Raw genomic sequence first — 15,547 nt, 5'->3', positions numbered from 1 at the left:
GCGTATCCAGTAATTCTGGAAGCAGATGTGGTATGCATAGGGATCATATCAACCTGTATCGCATCAAAAAAAGTCTGAAGATGCCGCACTGAAGCGTTGAAACTGGTAGCGACAAAATAAAATCGTGACGGCTGTAGGTTTTTTTTTATTTACTTGCCACTTTATGTAAAAGTTGTTTGTGCCATTTCTCCTGAAAAAATGTACGGTCCCTCCTTTTTTGAGGACAACACAGTGACTGGAATGAGCTGTCTTCAAATTCTGCAGAATCGGCTTATTCCGCAACTTCACGTGGACTCCGATGACTTCGTTTCCCAACAGGATGGAACTCGACCAAAAAAATGGTTCAAATGGCTCTGAGCACTATGGGACTTAACTTCTGAGGTCATTAGTCCCCTAGAACTTAGAACTGGTTAAACCTAACTAACCTAATGACATCACACACATCCATGCCCGAGGTAGGATTCGAACCTGCCACCGTAGCGGTCTCGCGGTTCCAGACTGCAGCGCCTAGAACCGCACGGCCACTTCGGCCGGCTGAACTCGTCCACCCCGACTAACAACGTACATCAGATTCCCACTCTGCCTCGACGCTGGATAGGGCGCACGGGACCCCGGGCCACTGCCCTGCTTTCCTGGCCTCCAAGATCGCCAGACATGACCCCAGGCGGTTTTTTTTTTTTTTTTTTGTGGGGATATGTAAAGAAAAGTGTGTTCATCTGCCCTTTACCCCGTGACGTAAAACAAACGAAGAACAGAATGACAGTCTCCATGCCGTCTGTGAAAGCAGGTAAGTTGTGTAAGTTTTATGACGAATTTAGCTATCGACAATATGTTGTTCCGTGGTGCTACTGGACAGCGCCTGTAAAAGCATAGCTGAAACTTTAAGATTTTGTGACTATTTGGCAATTTAAGCTTCCTGGCAGATTAAAAATGTGTGGCGGACCGAGACTCGAACTTGGGACCTTTGTCTTTCGCGGGCAAGTGCTCTATGTCTGAGCTACCCAAGCACGACTAACACCCCGTCCTCACAGCTTTAGTTCTGCCAGTACCTCGCCTCCTACCTTCCAAACTTTACAGAAGCTCTCCTGCGAACCTTGCCCGCGAAAGGCAAAGGTCTCGAGTTCGAGTCTCGGTCCGGCACACAGTTTTAATCTGCCAGGAAGTTTCATATCGGCGCACACTCCGCTGCAGAGTGAAAATCTCATTCTATTTGGCAATTCATTCCATGTTTGTAGTATGTTATCAATAAAAATGAAGTTTTGAAATTACGCCGTCCTTTTTCAAACACACTGTATTTTACTTTCCTTAATAAATACACATACTACGATTACAGCAGCCTACCAGAACGTATTAAATGTCTTGCGGACAATACAGTCGGTTTGAAGAGTGGATTCGCGATTTATGCACTGATCGACTAGTTCTGCTCCATTAATGTAAATGGATGTTGCATAATTCATATTATCAATGTAAGTTCATAATGCTGAGATGTTTAAGAGATTCTATTGCATACAAAATTCCGAGAACAATAGGTGTCAGCTATAGAGAAAGACGCATAATACACTGAACTAAGTCGTGGGGCAGCGATACGCACATATACACATGGCGCTAGTATCGCCTACTCAAGGGTAAAAGGGCAGTCATATGTAAGTATGTGATACATGTGGAAAGGTTTCCGATGTGATAATCGCCGCATGGCGGCAATTAACAGACTTTGAACGGGAATGAAAGTTGGAGCTACAAGCATGGCACATTCTATTTCAGAAATCGTTAGGGATTTTCGATATCCACAGTGTCAAGTGAAATCCCTGAGCTAGCAGGACAGAGTGGATGAGGTTATATTTGTGGAAGGGGGCCAAAATAAGTTAGTGTCAGTTGCACTCAACATATAAACTTTATTTGTTAAAACACACAATCACACAAGCAAGAATCAAAACTCTCAAGGCTTTAACGAAAGACCTCCTTTGATTTAATTTAGATCGGTTGAAGGCCACATCGAAAATCCAAGGCACAAGACCTAAGCAAAGAACTGAGGTCCAGGAGTTCTTCTGGAGGTTCCATTTCTTTAGAAAAAAAAGTTTTATCTTCAATATAAATAGGCTGAAAGCCTTAGCTTAAATTTTTCCCATAGAAGTCGGCTGAACGCCACATATTAATCAAGAACAGTGCTACAGCTTAAGGCCGCGACAAATATTTTCGATGTTTAATCTATATAGGCTGAAAACTCGGCAGAAGGCTGCATATCAACAAAACAATTTAACGGATTAAGACATAGGAAGAAGAGCTTTCAATTTGAAATGGCTGAAGGCCTTATCTTAAAATATTTCGTGTAAAACTCGGGTGAAGGCCTCATGCCAAACAAGAAACAATTCTTCTTTTTTTATGGCTTAAGGGCTAAGAAGAAAAACCTTGCAATTTTAATAATCTAAAACTCGGCCAAAGACCACACAGAGTAGTTAAGACTAAAAAGGAAATCGCTATGTAAAACACAAGGCGCTCAGAAGGTTCCAAGGGTCGGCGTGGGAAGGTAACACTAACACACGTTTAGGTGAGACGGGCAGCCAGACCGACAACCTCTTTAATTGAAAGGCAACCCAACTGGAAACCGGCCGACGAAACAACCAACAAGATCAGTTCTGCTGCACCTGAGCAGGAAAACGACAACAAGATGTCAATAGCACAACATTCGGGATACTGGTGCCCAATCCAGCCAAGTCAGAATGAGCGCCCAAAACTACCAATAACACGTCAGCTGCCGAACTACACGCCGTGCTGGACAACATCAACACGACGAGGAAAATCCACTTCCAAAACCTACGTCAACGACTTGGACAGGTAACCGGGACGTCAACGGCCACAAGGCAGAAGATACCGCTGGTACACTTCATTAATGAAGAAATGAATTAAATTAAGTTAAACATCGCAAAGGAAGATAGCTGCGATTCTAGCAAACTTCAATGCACACACGTTGTTGCTTGCGGGAACGTCCCAGAAAGCAACCACCAGGATCAAACGAAGAGTTGTGATAGCAGTTGAGGCTTGATTGTAGGTTAAGTGTCCAGGATCGGTGGGCGACGAACTTCGTAACCCTCGCAAGAAGCGCCTCACAACTCCATCCGCACGTGCACGCCGCCAGAGGCTTCGGCCCGACCTCGCGTCACAGACACTTCCTCGCTGCTCTGCCCCAACCAACGGACTCCCCAACACCCGGAAACGATCGAAAGATCGAATACACGTCGGCGATGAGATGACCGACCTAACGACCAACCAATGGTCACAATGCTTCACAGCATCACTAGCACCATCAGCAAATAACTGCATATTGCTGCCCAGCCTGTCTGAGAGATAATTTGTCGTTGTATATAGTAAATAATAGCGTCCTAGCACGCTTTCCTGAGGAGACCCTTACGAAAGCCTTGTAGCTGATGATCTCTCGCCGATCTATTACTTAAGCAGTCTTCGAGGCACTCACATATCTGGAGATCAGTTCCATATGCTCGTACCTTCGTTATCGCCACGAATTATTAAACTGGATAGCCAAAGAAACTGGTACACCTACCTAAAATCTTGTACGGCCAACGCGAGCACGCAGAAGTGCCGCACCAAGACGTAACATGGATTCCACTAATGTCTGAAGTACTGCTGGAAGGAAATGACAACATCCATTCTGCAGGGCTGTTTGTAAATCCGTTAGAGTACGAGGCGGTGGAGATCTCTTCTGAACAGCACGTTGCAAGGCATCCCAGATGTGCTCAGTAATCTTCATGTCTGGCCTGTTTCGTGGGCAGCGGAAGTATTTAAACTCAGAAGAGTGTTCCTGGAGCCACTCTGTAACAATTCTGGACATTTGGAGTGTCGCACTGTCCTTCTGGAGTTGCCCGAGACCGTCGGAATGCACAATGGACATGAATGGATGCAGGTGATCAGACAGGTTACTTACGTACGTGTCACCTGTCATAGTCGTATCTAGACATATCAGGGGTCCCATATCACTCCCACACGCCCCACATCAATACAGAGCTTCCACAAACTTGAACAGTTTCCTGCTGACATGCAGAGTCCATGGATTCATGAGGTTGTCTTTACCCGTACACATCCACCCGCTCGATACAATTTGAAACGGGACTCGCCCGACCACGCAACATGTTTCCAGTCATCATCAGCCCAATGTCGGTGTTGACGAGTCCAGGCGTGGCGTAAAGCCTTTTGTCGTGCAGTCATCAAGGGTACACGAGTGCGCCGAAAGCCCATATCGATGATGTGTCGTTGAATGGTTCACACGCTGACACTTGTTGATGGCCTAGCATTGAAATCTGCAGCAGTTTGCCAAAAGGTTGCACTTCTGTCGTGAAATGGTCGTACAGGAGAATCCTCAAAAAATGGTTCAAAGGGCTCCGAGCACTATGGGACTCAACTTCTGAGGTCATCAGTCCCCTAGAACTTAGAACTACTTAAACCTAACTAACCTAAGGACATCACACACATCCACGCCCGAGGCAGGATTCGAACCTGCGACCGTAGCGGTCGCGCGGTTCCAGACTGAAGCGCCTAGAACCGCTCGGCCACCGCGGTCGGCTGAGAATCCTCACTTTATCGCTACCTCGGAGATGCTGTGTCGCATCGGTCGTGCGCCGACTATAACACCACGTTCAAACTCACTTAAATCTGGTTAACCTGCCATTGTTGCAGCAGTAACCGATCTAGCAACTGCGCCAGAAACTTGTTTTCTTATATAGACGTTGCCGACCGCAGCGCCGTATTCTGCCTGTTCACATATTTCTGTATTTGAATACGCATGCCTATACCAGTTTCTTTGGCGCTTCAGCGTAGAACACTGTACGACTTCACTCATTCAGTTGTGACTCACTGATATTGCAGTAAATGGATACAAAGTTTTTGCGTTTTGTTCTGTGAGTAGATAGACATCCATATTTTACAAACCACTGTGAATTCCCTGGCAAGAGTGCAATAGCAATGATACACGATACCACGACAGAATATAGTTATCCCGTTGTAGCACTTAGTGAGGTTTCTTCACGTTCAGAGTTTGTTATGGAGCGAGAAAAAAAGTGACTGCTTAAACACTTTTGTGCGCGCTCTCCTAATTAGTTCGTGGTCTTTACGGGAGCGATACGTAAGGGACTGCAGTCTCTCCCTAGACCTCTCACTTAGCTCTTGTTCTCGACATTTTATACGTAGCCTTCTACGGGATGGTCTGCGTTTTCCAGTGCTAGCCAGGTCAGGTTTTAGAGTATCTCAGTGACGCCCTGCTGTGGCTCAAACACACCCGTGACCACTCGTGCTGCCCTGCTTTGTATGAGTTCAATATCCCTATGAGCTCTATTTGGTAGGGATTTCACACACTTGAATAATATTCTGTTTGCGATGCAGTATCTTACGAGCGGGCACAACTAGACTAGAAAACGGAATTGGTTGATAGGACACATGTAGAGACATTAAGAAATTATCAGTTTGGTAGTGGAGGCAAGTTTGGAGTGGGGGCGTGGGAACTGTTGAGCGAGACCAAGGCTTGAACACACTCTTCGTTTTACATTAGAGAAGATAAACTCTTCGCTGCCAAGTTCGCTAATGATGTTTATTCTCGATAAACGATTTCGGTGATCAATGTTACCATCTTCAGATCTCGACGGGCAGGTTATTGCATGTTTCCTAAAATAGCAATAAAAGTACTCTTTCTAGTGAATTGACATGTGCGTAGCAGACTAGAAGAATGCATCGGCATCTGTTACGTACCTGCCATTTCCTGAGCAAAACACTTTTACTGCTATTTTAAGAAATATGGCCATGGGAGGTAGCCGCGCGAGTTAAGGCGCCTTGTCTCGGTCCGCGCGGCTCCCCTTATCGGAGGTTCGAGTCCTCTCTCGGGCACGGCTGTGTGTGTCGTCCTTAGCGTAAGTTAGCTTACACACTATTTAATCTAACTTAAACTTAGGTACCGATGACCTCAGCAGTTTGGTGCCATAAGACCTTACCAGAAATTTCCAATAAGAAATATGCAATAAGCTGTCCCTCGAGTTCTGAAGATGGTAACAGTGTTTGGCGGAACCGGTTATCGAGAATAAAGGTTATTATTAGCGATCTTGTTTATCTTCTCTAATGTATCTCGCAGTTCAAAATAAATAAATTGAAACTCTTCCTTTCGTAGGCGTTTACTCTGTCCAGTACGTTGTCCACAGCAGTAAAAACTTGGCAAACTTATTCTATTTGCCTTAGGGAAAAGATACCCTTCCTGTCAGGGCAGCCGTCAGTTACCAGGGAGAGAAAAGTCGTGAGCAACTCCTGTCTTTGAATCGCACAAACTTTGTTCTGTATTTTAACTGTGTTTGTACCGTACTCCCTGATGCAGACGACGAGTCCAGCGTTTTCCTAGGAAGCATGGGAAACCAAGTCTTAAAAACAGAAGGCAGATTCTAATGGATGTAGGTTGCCCTAGTTATGCAAAGACGAAGAAGCATACACAGAATGGACTAATAAGGAGAGCTGCGTCAAACCAGTTTTCTGACTGAAGGTCCCAACAACAAGAAGAATATAATGTCAATGCTTTACTGATTTCAGTACTGACACTGCTCCTTGTTTTTTGTTGTCTGATGATGGCGGCTGCCCAAATGTCGTAATAAATAAAGACATTTTATTTAGGGATCTAGACGGTATTGTTCATCAAATATACTGATGATCACCGACTCATATTGGTAGTTTGTTTCCTTTGTTAGCAATATCAATGTGTCACAAACGAGTATGGTAAAAGTTACGTACTGCACCTCCCCTCCATCAAACCCCCTGCATTCATCGTAGTTTATATACGATCACGTACATCATATAGAGCAAGGAACTCGTCGAATGCTTGTCTACTACCCAATACAGGTTGCCTGAATTCACCTTGCACTTCTTTGTTTTGATAAACGGATTGTTGTTGTTGTGGTCTTCAGTCCTGAGACTGGTTTGATGCAGCTCTCCATGCTACTCTATCCTGTGCAAGCTTTTTCATCTCCCAGTACCTACTGCAACCTACATCCTTCTGAATCTGCTTAGTGTATTCATCTCTTGGTCTCCCTCTACGATTTTTACCCTCCACGCTGCCCTCCAATACTAAATTGGTGATCCCTTGATGCCTCAGAACATGTCCTACCAACCGATCCCTTCTTCTGGTCAAGTTGTGCCACAAACTTCTCTTCTCCCCAATCCTATTCAATACTTCCTCATTAGTTATGTGATCTACCCATCTAATTTTCAGCATTCTTCTTTAGCACCACATTTCGAAAGCTTCTATTCTCTTCTTGTCCAAACTAGTTATCGTTCACGTTTCACTTCCATACATGGCTACACTCCGTACGAATACTTTCAGAAATGACTCCCTGACACTTAAATCAATACTGGATGTTAACAAATTTCTCTTCTTCAGAAACGCTTTCCTTGCCATTGCCATCCTACATTTTATATCCTCTCTACTTTGACCATCATCAGTTATTTTGCTCCCCAAATAGCAAAACTCCTTTACTACTTTAAGTGCCTCATTTCCTAATCTAATTCCCTCAGCATCACCCGACTTAATTAGACTACATTCCATTATCCTTGTTTTGCTTTTGTTGATGTTCATCTTATATCCTCCTTTCAAGACACTGTCCATTCCATTCAACTGCTCTTCCAAGTCCTTTGCTGTCTCTGATAAAATTACAATGTCATCGGCGAACCTCAAAGTTTTTATTTCTTCTCCATGAATTTTAATACCTACACCGAATTTTTCTTTTGTTTCCTTTACTGCTTGCTCAATATACAGATTGAACAACATTGGGGAGAGGCTACAACCCTGTCTTACTCCCTTCCCAACCACTGCTTCCCTTTCATGTCCCTCGACTCTTATAACTGCCATCTGGTTTCTGTACAAATTGTAAATAGCCTTTCGCTCCCTGTATTTTACCCCTGCCACCTTTAGAATTTGAAAGAGAGTATTCCCGTCAACATTGTCAAAAGCTTTCTCTAAGTCTACAAATGCTAGAAACGTAGGTTTGCCTTTCCTTAATCTTTCTTCTAAGATGAGTCGTAAGGTCAGTATTGCCTCACGTGTTCCAGTGTTTCTACGGAATCCAAACTGATCTTCCCCGAGGTTGGCTTCTACTAGTTTTCCCATTCGTCTGTAAAGAATTCGTGTTAGTATTTTGCAGCTGTGACTTATTAAGCTGATAGTTCGGTAATTTTCACATCTGTCAACACCTGCTTTCTTTGGGATTGGAATTATTATATTCTTCTTGAAGTCTGAGGGTATTTCGCCTGTTTCATACATCTTGCTCACCAGATGGTAGAGTTTTGTCAGGACTGGCTCTCCCACGGCCGTCAGTAGTTCCAATGGAATATTGTCTACTCCGGGGGCCTTGTTTCGACTCAGGTCTTTCAGTGCTCTGTCAAACTCTTCACGCAGTATCATATCTCCCATTTCATCTTCATCTACATCCTCTTCCATTTCCATAATATTGTCCTCAAGTACATCGCCCTTGTATAGACCCTCTATATACTCCTTCCACCTTTCTGCTTTCCCTTCTTTGCTTAGAACTGGGTTTCCATCTGAGCTCTTGATATTCATACAAGTCGTTCTCTTATCTCCAAAGGTCTCTTTAATTTTCCTGTAGGCGGTATCTATCTTACCCCTAGTGAGATAGGCCTCTACATCCTTACATTTGTCCTCTAGCCATCCCTGCTTAGCCATTTTGCACTTCCTGTCGATCTCATTTTTGAGACGTTTGTATTCCTTTTTGCCTGTTTCACTTACTGCATTTTTATATTTTCTCCTTTCATCAATTAAATTCAATATTTCTTCTGTTACCCAAGGATTTCTACTAGCCCTCATCTTTTTACCTACTTGATCCTCTGCTGCCTTCACTACTTCATCCCTCAAAGCTACCCATTCTTCTTCTACTGTATTTATTTCCGCCATTCCTGTCAATTGCTCCCTTATGCTCTCCCTGAATCTCTGTACAACCTCTGGTTCTTTTAGTTTATCCAGGTCCCATCTCCTTAAATTCCCACCTTTTTGCAGTTTCTTCAGTTTTAATCTACAGGTCATAACCAATAGATTGTGGTCAGAGTCCACATCTGCCCCTGGAAATGTCTTACAATTTAAAACCTGGTTCCTAAATCTCTGTCTTACCATTATATAATCTATCTGATACCTTTTAGTATCTCCAGGGTTCTTCCATGTATACAACCTTCTTTCATGATTCTTAAACCAAGTGTTAGTTATGATTATGTTGTGCTCTGTGCAAAATTCGACCAGGCGGCTTCCTCTTTCATTTCTGTCCCCCAATCCATATTCACCTACTATGTTTCCTTCTCTCCCTTTTCCTACACTCGAATTCCAGTCACCCATGACTATTAAATTTTCGTCTCCCTTCACAATCTGAATAATTTCTTTTATTTCATCATACATTTCTTCAATTTCTTCGTCATCTGCAGAGCTAGTTGGCATATAAACTTGTACTACTGTAGTAGGCGTGGGCTTCGTATCTATCTTGGCCACAATAATGCGTTCACTATGCTGTTTGTAGTAGCTTACCCGCATTCCTATTTTCCTATTCATTCTTAAACCTACTCCTGCATTACCCCTATTTGATTTCGTGTTTATAACCCTGTAGTCACCTGACCAGAAGTCTTGTTCCTCCTGCCACCGAACTTCACTAATTCCCACTATATCTAACTTCAACCTATCCATTTCCCTTTTTAAATTTTCTAACCTACCTGCCCGATTAAGGGATCTGACATTCCACGCTCCGATCCGTAGAACGCCAGTTTTCTTTCTCCTTATAACGACATCCTCTTGAGTAGTCCCCGCCCGGATATCCGAATGGGGGACTATTTTACCTCCGGAATATTTTACCCAAGAGGACGCCATCATCATGTAATCATACAGTAAAGCTGCATGCCCTCGGGAAAAATTACGGCTGTAGTTTCCCCTTGCTTTCAGCCGTTCGCAGTACCAGCACAGCAAGGCCGTTTTGGTTATTGTTACAAGGCCAGATCAGTCAATCATCCAGACTGTTGCCCTTGCAACTACTGAAAAGGCTGCTGCCCCTCTTCAGGAACCACACGTTTGTCTGGCCTCTCAACAGATACCCCTCCGTTGTGGTTGCACCTACGGTACGGCTATCTGTATCGCTGAGGCACGCAAGCCTCCCCACCAACGGCAAGGTCCATGGTTCATGGGGGGCGATAAACGGATAAACGGTGTTAAATATGGAGCGAATGCAAATACCGAGCTACATTATAGTCCTGGTCTTTACCAAAACCTTTATTTTGCATTCACATTCGTTGAGTCCGCCGCAACCGAACACTCACGTTCCAACCTAACCGAGGCCGCGGGATGAATGTAAGTCGGTCATCCTAATCAATACACTGAAAGTATGAGTTAAAAAACTTAACGTGTTTTATTAAGTACACGATGCATTTCTGACCCTGTGGGTCCACCATCAGGTGTGATTTGTCTTAATACGTGCTTTATTTTCTTATCTTGAAACAGGTGAAATGCATATTCCTGTCATGGAAAAGTTCGATGTTAGGTTATGAATTTCGTAAGTCAAATGCGGAAAATATGTGCGAAATAGTGGGAAAGGTGAACAGTGTAAACTTACCACATAATCCAACAAATGCGCTTTTACATTTTAGCACAATCGTACAGTGTTTTCTCCATCCTTTTCGTACATATCAATTCATTCAAGAGGCACATTTGCATACACATGTTTGTAAACAATTCACGGATCCTTTTGTATATGGTGTGATCAAAGATGAATTTATTCGTAGTGCTAAAGATACAATTATGAAACTGTTGTTATATGCAGGGATTAGAACAGATCTTTAAAATTAATGAAATAACAGTTTCGCTGTTTTATGTCCTATGTCATCTTTCATTAATAACGATGGATGCGTTATGCAGCATTCAGTGTGAAAGGGCCGATATATGCTAATAGTGTATGCTGGGGTAGTGTATTCTAAATTACATAAATCCATGCATAGTCTGTTACATTTTAGTCATAACGTGGTTCAGAGGCTTTATGTTTAAGATTTTCAACCTTTCTATAAGTTATTTGTTTTAAGATACAACTGCGTTGGTCTTTTATCTTTGACAGTCACGGTCTCAGTTAGATACGCGCAGTGTTCCCCGCCATGTTGATCTGCAGCGCGTCACCTAGTCCTACTTTGTTTCACGTGAGCTCCCGAGGCCCACCGCACGGCGTCCATGGAGACGAGGCGCACGCCAGAGCTTAAGTCAAGTCTTGGTGTTGACTTGACTTAAGTACCGCATTTTTAAAATGTGACTACGCCTATTCAGGCCGTTTTAGTTTTATTTCTAGACCATGCCCACTTAGACAAATTATAGATTCAGGTATATCTTCTGAAGATGGCTCAATTATTTGGCCTGAAACCTAGGTAAAGGTTGGTTTCATTACCGCAATCGACGCTGATAGTTTCTTATATACTGAAATAACTGTTTGTCGCATCCTGCCACTCGCCTAATATAGGGTGCCTAGGAAGGTGTCTTTTCGGATAGCTAGACAACAATTCAAGCAAATCTTATTAATGAAGTTTATTACAGCAAATTAAATTGACAATATTTAAATTTGCGTTTTCACAAAGAGGTGTCGCAAGCAATTGGCGACATGCAAATAATCAGTGTTCTTTGGTATATAAAATGTCAATGCAAGCAAAACCCAAAAGTTCATAAGTTGCGGCTAAAGCGTTTGGATGACGGTTCGTCTTCTAGTGCGGCCGGTGCTATTTTTTTTTTTTTTTCCTTTATTGATTTTCAATTCCCCCCGAAGGGGGCGGGCTGGCAGCAGCTTAGTACGCTGCTCTACAGCCTACAGAGCCGGTGCTAGGTGAAGCGGCGCTTATATTCTCTTCGTATAGGGGACGCTCTTGTCGTGATGCCGTCTTAGTCAACGCAATACTGGCTGACATCGCCTCACAACCTTCTCTGCTGTAACGTTCCAGCCCGATATGCTGGCGCTTTGCGTTACGCCGGAACACTGTGGCTTGGGAAATCTGTCTGTTCATTTAACATAGATTCTGGTTTTTCATTTTATGGAGGTATATCTCCAGATTCTATGTCAAATGAGGAAACAAATTTCGCAAGCCACAATTACTTCAGTAGTTTTAAAGAGCTATCCTAAAGTTATTCCCTGCATACGTCAATTGTGTAATAATTGTATCTTTAGCAGTACGAATAAATTTATCTTTGATCTTACCATATACAAAGGCATCTGTGAAATGTTTACAAGCGTGTCTCTTGAGTGAAGTGATATGTACGAAAAGGATGGAGACAAGACCGTATGTGGAACCGCGCGACCACTACGGTCGCAGGTTCGAATCTTGCCTCAGGCATGGATGTGTGTGATGTCCTTAGGTTAGTTAGGTTTCAGTAGTTCTACGTTCTAGGGGACTGATGACCTCAGATGTTAAGTGCCATGGTGCTCAGAGCCATTTTTTTGATAGTGTCGGAAGTTCCATGCGGCTTTTCGCGGACGATGCTGTAGTATACAGAGAAGTTGCAGCATTAGAAAATTGCAGCAAAATGCAGGAAGATCTGCAACAGATAGGCACTTGGTGCAGGGAATGGCAACTGTCCCTTAACATAGACAAATGTACTGTATTGCGAATACGTAGAAAGAGGATCCTTTATTGTATGATTATATGATAGCGGAACAAACACTGGTAGCAGTTACTTCTGTAAAATATCTGGGAGTATGCGTACAGAACGATTTGAACTGGAATGATCATATAAAATTAATTGTTGGTAAGGCGGGTGCCAGGTTGAGATTCATTGGGAGAGTCCTTAGAAAACGTAGTCCAACAACAAAGGGGGTTGCTTACAAAACACTAGTTCGACCTATACTTGAGTATTGCTCACCAGTGTGGGATCCATACCAGGTCGGATTGTCAGAGGAGATAGAGAAGATCGAAAGAAGAGCGGCGCGTTTCGTCACAGGGTTATCTGGTAAGCGTGATAGCGTTACGGAGATGTTTAGCAAACTCAAGTGGCAGACTCTGCGAGAGAGGCGCTCTGCATCGCGGTGTAGCTTGCTGTCCAGGTCTCGAGAGGATGCGTTTCTGGATGAGGTATCGAATATACAGGGTGTTACAAAAAGGTACGGCCAAACTTTCTGGATACATTCCTCACACTCAAAGAAAGAAAATATGTTATGTGGACATGTGTCCGGAAACGCTTACTTTCCATGTTAGAGCTCATTTTATTACTTCTCTTCAAATCACATTAATCATCGAATGGAAACACAGCAACAGAACCTACCAGCGTGACTTCAAACACTTTGTTACAAGAAATGTTCAAAATGTCCTCCGTTAGCGAGGATACATGCCTCCACCCTCCGTCGCATGGAATCCCTGATGCGCTGATGCAGCCCTGGAGAATGGCGTATTGTATCAGAGCCGTCCACAATACGACCACAAGAGTCTCTACATTTGGTACCGGGGTTTCGTAGACAAGAGCTTTCAAATGCCCCCATGAATGAAAGTCACTGAGGTCAGGAGAGCGTGGAGGCCATGGAATTGGTCCGCCTCTACCAATCCATCGGTCACCGAATCTGTTGTTGAGAAGCGTACGAACACTTCGACTGAAATGTGCAGGAGCTCCATCGTGCATGAACCACATGTTGTGTCGTACTTGTAAAGGCACATGTTCTAGCAGCACAGGTAGAGTATCCCGTATGAAATCATGATAACGTGCTCCATTGAGCGTAGGTGGAAGAACATGGGACCCAATCAAGACATCACCAACAATGCCTGCCCAAACGTTCACAGAAAATCTGTGTTGATGACGTGATTGCACAATTGAATGCGGATTCTCGTCAGCCCAGACATGTTGATTGTGAAAATTTACTATTTGATCACGTTTGAATGAAGCCTAATCCGTAAAGAGAACATTTGCACTGAAATGAGGATTGACACATTGTTGGATGAAGCATTCGCAGAAGTGTACCCGTGGAGACCAATCAGCTGCTGATAGTGCCTGCACACGCTGTACATAGTACGGAAACAACTGGTTCTCCCGTAGCACTCTCCATACAGTGACGTGGTTAACGTTACCTTGTACAGCAGCAACTTCTCTGACGCTGACATTAGGGTTATCGTCAACTGCTCGAAGAATTGCCTCGTCCATTACAGGTGTCCTCGACGTTCTAGGTCTTCCCCAGTCGCGAGCACAGGAATGTTCCGTGCTCCCTAAGACGCCGATCAATTGCTTCGAACGTCTTCCTGTCGGGACACTTTTGTTCTGGAAATCTGTCTCGATACAAACGTGGCGCGCCACGGCTATTGCCCCGTGCTAATCCATACATCAAATGGGCATCTGCCAACTCCGCATTTGTAAACATTGCACCGACTGCAAAACTACGTTCGTGATGAACACTAACCTGTTGATGCTACGTACTGATGTGCTTGATGCTAGTACTGTAGAGCAATGAGTCGCATGTCAACACAAGCACCGAAGTCAACATCACCTTCCTTCAATTGGGCCAACTGGCGGTGAATCGAGGAAGTACAGTACATACTGACGAAACTAAAATGAGCTCTAAGATGGAAATTAAGCGTTTCCGGACACATGTCCACATAACTTCTTTTCTTTATTTGTGTGTGAGGAATGTTTCCTGAAAGTTTGGTCGTACCTTTTTGTAACACTTTGTATTGCTTCCCCCTACTTTTACCTCCCGAGGAGATCACGAATGTAAAATTAGAGAGATTCGAGCGCGCACGGAGGCTTCCCGGCAGTCGTTCTTCCCGCGAACCATACGCGACTGGAACAGTAAAGGGAGATAATGACAGTGGCACGTAAAGTGCCCTCCGCCACACACCGTTGGGTGGCTTGCGGAGTATAAATGTAGATGTAAAAAAGGCATCCTAATCAAGATTTCACTATAGGCTGGTGGCGGGGTGTAGAGTAGTCGCTGTCACACTCCCGCCACGAGTTCTAACTCCTCCTCGGCTCAGACAATGGGCAGATAGTGACGCCTGCCCGGCGGCGGCGTCGTTGTTTACCTGCTGGTGTTCTCCTACGCGGGTCCAGGTTGCCTCATAGGTGACCCTCCCGCGGCGTTCCGGACCCTGGTACGCTGGGGCAGGGCGGCTGCACTGTCTGTCGCAGCGGTGACACAGAAGCACTGGCCGAGCAGAACAGACGACGCACACGGAAGCGAACACACACGGGCACACGAGAGGCGGCGCGACCACGCCAGCAAGACGCCACGCAGCGACTGGCCGCGCGCACCGCCGGAGAGGCACGCCGTGCTCCCCCCCCACCCCCCCCCCCTCCCCATCAGCGCTGCCTGCCGCCCCCCTTCCCCCACACACACCTTGAACGACTACCTACCTACCTAGGCCACGCCGCAGAATCACGCTCTCCCGTACCCAGACTCCCTGCGGCTGCGGCTCGGTCCAGTGCACTTGGGAGACGAAGAGGAGACCGCGGATCGCGAAGCGCGCGGGCCAGCCGGGACGCTGCAAAGAACTCCGGCGGCGCAGAGGCTGCCGCCCA

At 44.8% G+C, this 15,547-nt stretch overlaps 1 protein-coding gene across 2 annotated transcripts in view; it reads right to left on the bottom strand.

Annotated features, from left to right (window-relative positions):
• LOC126424843 (mediator of RNA polymerase II transcription subunit 1-like) overlaps positions 1-15,547 on the bottom strand; it is an 867,028-nt gene that overhangs the window by 552,034 nt on the left and 299,447 nt on the right. Inside the window, exon 1 of one of the 2 annotated variants that reach the window (XM_050087652.1) lies at positions 15,052-15,261. The exons of the other annotated variant lie outside the window; for it this stretch is intronic. The gene's annotated coding sequence lies outside the window, so the exon portion shown is untranslated. Of the gene's footprint in view, positions 1-15,051; positions 15,262-15,547 lie in introns of those variants that run through there. 2 annotated transcript variants of the gene reach the window in all.

This window comes from Schistocerca serialis, chromosome 10 (genome assembly GCF_023864345.2).
Source record: "Schistocerca serialis cubense isolate TAMUIC-IGC-003099 chromosome 10, iqSchSeri2.2, whole genome shotgun sequence".
NCBI lineage: Eukaryota > Metazoa > Arthropoda > Insecta > Orthoptera > Acrididae > Schistocerca > Schistocerca serialis.
Note: the sequence above shows the minus strand (reverse complement) of the source record. Positions and strands in the feature narration are given on the sequence as shown.